Consider the following 6,000-nt stretch of genomic DNA (forward strand, 5'->3'; position numbering starts at 1 on the left):
TGAATTATGTGCTAATGCGTTTTAGTAATGGCCTCCTTCTGATTACAATTAGCTGACTCTTGATTTGTTTGTTCTTAAACCCCTCGAGATTTAGTATCGTGCTCTTTAGTTAATTAATACCCAAATAAATATTAGTTAGTGTCTTATTACAATAAAATTACTATTTTGACTTCGTTCAGTTCATATTAAGAGGAATTCGGACACGAAATCTTCATAGTGAATCAATTCCTTTGTTCTGCCGCTAAAATATCTATAAAGCTGTCTCGAAATCAAGTTCCAAAAATATGCGAGAGTTGTCCCATAAAATCGTGAATAATCTAACATATAAAATTCTCATGTCGCGGTGTTTGTAGTTAAAGTCCTTCGAAACGGCTTGACCGATTCTCATGAAATTATGAGTGCATTTTGGGTAGGTCTGAGAATCGGACAACATCTATTTTTCATCCCCCTAATTGTCAAGGGTGGTCCACGCCATTTTTTTTTTTAATTTTTTTCAATTTTTTTTTTAAATTTGTTAGATTATGAGTCAGCATAAAAAAATACATACAACTTCAAATTTTCACCCATCGATCAACAGTTACTTTTGTATCGCGATTTCATTATGGGCAATATAACGTTTGCTAGGTCAGCTAGTAAACTATAAAATTTTGGTTTACATCTATTATGCGAGAGTTGTCCCCTAAATTTGCCATAAAATTTTGTCGTACAGACATTTACAGTACAGTTGATACGTTTAATTAAATTATAGTACATTTGGTAAAAAATTCGCTAAATGAGTACCAAAATCATTTTGTGGCATGAGAACATAAAAACAACGTGCACCTGATATCATAATGTATTGATAGTGAGTAGGAAAGCCACGCCCCGATACTACAAGGGACGTTGCAATCTACATGTAGGGAAAAATATAATGAAATCTAACTTTTTGAAGAAAATGTTTACAATTTATATTGATTTTTTTCTACCTGGACCTTACTTTTCACAAAATTGGCAACACAATAACTAAAGTAGCTGTATTTTTAATAGTAGGGCTTACAACGAGGTGTTCCTCAAAAAGTTTTATTTCATTTTATCCAAAGCTTAAAAGACGTACGGAAAGCTAACAAACATATTGAAAGTAGTTTAGAAATAATATAAAAGAATAAGAGCTGATATTAAAAATGGGTAACAATGCCAACATTTAGATTCATAATATAATAGACGTTATAATGTTAAAATTATTCGCAATTCCATCTACTAAGCTCCCTAAAATTGCTTAATCTTTTAAGGTGGATTGTGTACAATAAACTTTCAAATGATTTAGGAACATATACAAAAATTAAAGGTATCGTAAAAAATAAATTAACATCTGAGGTTCATTATAATGTGACTGATTATTTGAATGATTTTAAGATAGTTGGGACTAATGTTTCTAAATTTATTGTTATTGAATATTGTTATACTCATTTGAATACTATTTTTAAGAAACTACATCCTGACTTGCACTAAATAACTTTTTTTACGGAAAAAGTTGGACAAACGAGCGTAGGGGTAACCGGGTGTTACGTGATTACCGCCCTCCACATTCTCTTGCCACACCAGAGGAATCACAGGAGCGTTGCTGGCCTTTAAGGAAGGTGTATGCCATTTTTTTGAAGGTACCCATGTCGTAACGTCCCGGAAACACCGTACAAGGACGCTCATTCCACAGCTTTGTAGTACGTGGAAGATAGCTCCTTTAGAAGCGCACAGTGGAGGACCACCACACATCCAGATAGTGGGGATGATATCCTAATTTGTGGCGTCTCGTACAAAGGTGGAATTCGGTGGCAGGAATCAGGTGAACTTCGGAACATTCCCCGTGATAACTTGTTTTTTGAGTTTCAATTTTAACGGTGTTATTACTAGCTCTCGTGAATCGTCATCGTTCCAATGGAGCCATTATTTAAAACATATTATTCAAGTCGGAGATAAATAAAAAGCGTTTTGCTAAGAGTTCTTACATCACGGTCTAAGACAGTCTATTGATACATAAAGCTAAAGTCTTACCGCTTTTTCAGAAGAATGAAGCTTTGCGACTCCTTAATAAGACTCCCACCAAGCCACGATTGCAAATGACCACCACGACCACTGATGCAGTATGATGACCACGTTGCACTTTTCTGACCACTTCTGTAGCTTCTTTGAAACTATGAACGTAGATTTTGCTTATTGTATTACTCTTCAATTGTGGAATCATTTTCAGCAGTGGGAAAGATATGCATTTTGCAGGTCTACTTTTCAATGTGGTGACATCTAAGGTTCACGCATATTTATATAAGAAACTGGGTTGAGCAATACGAATACCTTGTACCACACCAGAGTGGCCCTTACGGTCTTCTGTCTTTTACTCGGTATCACACTGGTGCCTTCAAAGGTTATAGTTTGGTTTAGGGTTAAAATAATATACCACCACCTTTAAAATCCTCCATATCAATAGATTACCTTAAATTAAAAATGAAAGGATATCTTTTAAATGAATATCAATGTCACTATTCTAGCCTGAATTGCGTTCAAAGAGACTAGGAGCTTTTTGTTTTGTTTTGGAGGGAGAAGAAGTGTGCGCCACAGTGTCACTGTTGAGATTTTATAAATTGCCATGTGTTTAAAACAGTGTAAGAATGTAGAGTACTGTAACGCCCAGCGGCTAATACGCCAAAATGGCGGCAGCGTGCCAGTAAGCGGCTTTACTCGGTTTCAAATCAAAGAATAAAAAAAAAACATACCAAGCAATTTATTAACTAATTTTGTCGCGGCTGGCTTGCAAGCACACAAATTTATTTACTCACGCCGAGTATGGGCCTTAATATCTTTTTGTACTCCCGGTTCGTAAGTACTTCCCTGTGTGTACTGGCCGAAGACGTTGGGATGGCCCGGGTCGGAGAGAGGTGATCGGCGGTGAACGTCTCACGTTGTCAGCTGTGCACTAAGCAGCGACAAGCTCTATTGAAGCCGCGTTCAACCTGCTTCTAGCTGTACGTTACTCGAACTCTGTAACGTCCTCGAACTGTACTCTAACGGTGCTTGAGCTCCGTAACGTTACTCCTGGAAATTAATAGCACTGGACCTCAGCACGTGGCATTTCAATTCCGTTCTGGGGCACCAACGTCGGCAACACGAACAGGTTCAGATATTAACACATAGAAGAGTTGCCGATAGCATAGTACCAGAACCAGAACCAGTAGAGTAACCAGAATGTAATTTACGTTAATATAAATGCTGAAGGCTTATAGAAAATGGTAATAGAAACAACATAAATTTAAAAGAAAAGCTAAGAGAAAATCTTATCTTTTTGAAAGTTGTCTTGTAAAAAGATGATGCAATCAAATTGAGATGTTACAATGAGTATACAATTAATATTAAACTACATCAAAAGTGAATATGCAAAGCTGAATAAAACGTAATGACTAAACAAAAACTACTATACATAAATACAAAAAATGAAACTCTGAAATGCTGAAATAAAAGAAGCAAGCTATGAATTATGATTAGTGAATCGGTACCTATTAATTATATGTGCTATTAAAAATAAATGCAATGACTGTTATGTTCTGTGGTGTCTCCGTTATACTTCTTGCTTGCGCCTTACGGGAACCTTTAGCAATAACAATTAAGGTGGGTTGCTATTTAAAATATGAGGGCTATTTAATATTTTTTAATCACAACTCATAATCTTGACATATTATTTATATATATACAAAAGATTTATAAATACACAATGTGTAACGCATCGTTACAACTACTCTCGAGTATGTAGAAAAATACATCTACCTTGGCAAACATGTGTCGTTTAGTAATAGACGAGGCACCCAAGAAGAAGACAGAAGAGTAGCGATCACCTGGAAGAAGTACTGGGTTCATAAAGAAATATTCAAATCACAGCTTCCAATACCTACCAAGAGAATAGTTATGGACTCTGAAATTATACCATGCTTCACCTATGGCTGCCAAACCTGTACGATTGATCTAAAAAAGAGAAACAAAATATAGACTACTCAAAGGTGGAATGGAGAGAAGCTGTCTTGTTTAGGTTTAAAAATAAAAGAAAGAGTGAGAGACGATGACATCCGAAGTAAAACTAATATGACAGATGCACTTTCTCCCTTGAAAGAAAATGGAAGTGGGTGGGCCACGTGGCCAGATACACTGAGTACTGATGGACACACAGAATAAGTAAAAGGTCCGTACCTCGAAGCATCAGAAAGAGAGGCAGGCCTTGTGGTAGATGGGCAGATGAAATAGTGGTGGTGGTGGGGCAAAGTTGGATAGAGACTGCAAAAACCAAAGCTGAAAGGAATTCTTTGGATAAGGCTTTTCGGGGTTGTAATAATTGTAATTTTTGCATGGAATCAAATAAAGCTTTATTATTATAATTATTATATTATTATTATTATTTGTTCCAATTGTAATAACTTTTAGTAATTTGTATGTTTGTACTTGTTTTTAAGTTAAGTTTAGTAGTGGTTATTATCGAAATATATTAGTTCAGGCGAGGTGTCACCCTTGAGGTCATTTGTGTCACGCTGGCCACAGAAGTCCAGAGATGCACACATTTGTGATAGTGGGCAACGCTTCAGTAATTCTTCTGGTGTTGCAAAATAATGTGGGCGATGTTTTTTTTTATGGAATAGGAGGACAAACGAGCGTACGGGTCACCTGGTGTTAAGTGATCACCGTCGCCCACATTCTCTTGCAACACCAGAGGAATCACAAGAGCGTTGCCGGCCTTTAAGAAAGGTGTACGCGCTTTTTTTGTAGGTACCCATGTCGTATCGTCCCGGAAACACCGCACAAGGGAGCTCATTCCACAGCTTCGTAGTACGAGGAAGAAAGCTCCTTGAAAACCGCACTGTGGAGGACCGCTACACATCCAGGTGGTGGGGATGATATCCTGACTTGTGGCGTGTCGTGCGAAGGTGGAAATGGAAAAGGTGGATGTTCACTTAACATCAAGTAACTTAATAACTCAACTTAACTTAACTCCAAAAAAATTGAATACAAACAAATTAAGTCCTTACAAACTTATTCTTAAGATATTCCTAAGACGTTAACAGCGTTTAATCCGTCAGGTAAGAATATTTTAATAATCTCATTATAATATATCAAGCGACCCCAGGCATAACGGTCGAAGTTCAAACCATAAAAACTTAAAACGAATAACTTAAGTCTGGGAACTTTAGATTTGCTTTCAAACCAATTTAAATCTAATTTCTCTCTACTTTGAAATCTAATTTAGAATTAAATCTACACTTATTTTCAAGAAATTTAAGGATTAAATAGGATTAAATTTGTCATCTGTAATCTATTCGTATTTGCTTAGAACTATACTATTGTATTTTATTTTATTAACTCAAATAAGATCATGCTTTGACTGTGTGTTTTATTATGAATGAAAGAAGTTGATAATTAATTTTATTATTTTAATAGAAGAATAGGTAAAGCTTCATGGTAAGAAAGAGGGATACGAGAAGATAAGGGCATGAAATCTCTCGAGATGAGACATGGATAGGCTTTTCGCCCCAAATGTCGTTAGAGGAATTTCTGAGAAAATTGAAATGTATCTTAATAGATATTTTCTATATAATGTAGATTCTAATGAATAGATAGTTTAATAGTGGGACCTGAGTGACCGAGCTTAATTCATATGAAAACTCAGAAAAACTAGTTTTATCAGATTTAAGACCTACTTAGATAGTATTTTCGCACCCAAAAATGATTGAAATTGAAAGCTGATTGCAAAATATGCAAAATATAGATACAAAAACATATAATTTAACTAGCTGACCCGGCAGACGTTATTCTGTACATAATAAATAAAATACAGATTTTTTATGAATTTGTCAATAATATTTCATAACATCAATAATTATTTCGTAAAAAGTGCTTCCTGTTGTTTTAATGAAATTGTTTCACAGCAGAACTGACAAACAAAAAAAAAAATTATGGATGAGGGCAGCGCAGGACCTATCGTCGTGCAATCAT

Source organism: Leptidea sinapis, chromosome 6, assembly GCF_905404315.1.
Source record: "Leptidea sinapis chromosome 6, ilLepSina1.1, whole genome shotgun sequence".
NCBI classification, from domain to species: domain Eukaryota; kingdom Metazoa; phylum Arthropoda; class Insecta; order Lepidoptera; family Pieridae; genus Leptidea; species Leptidea sinapis.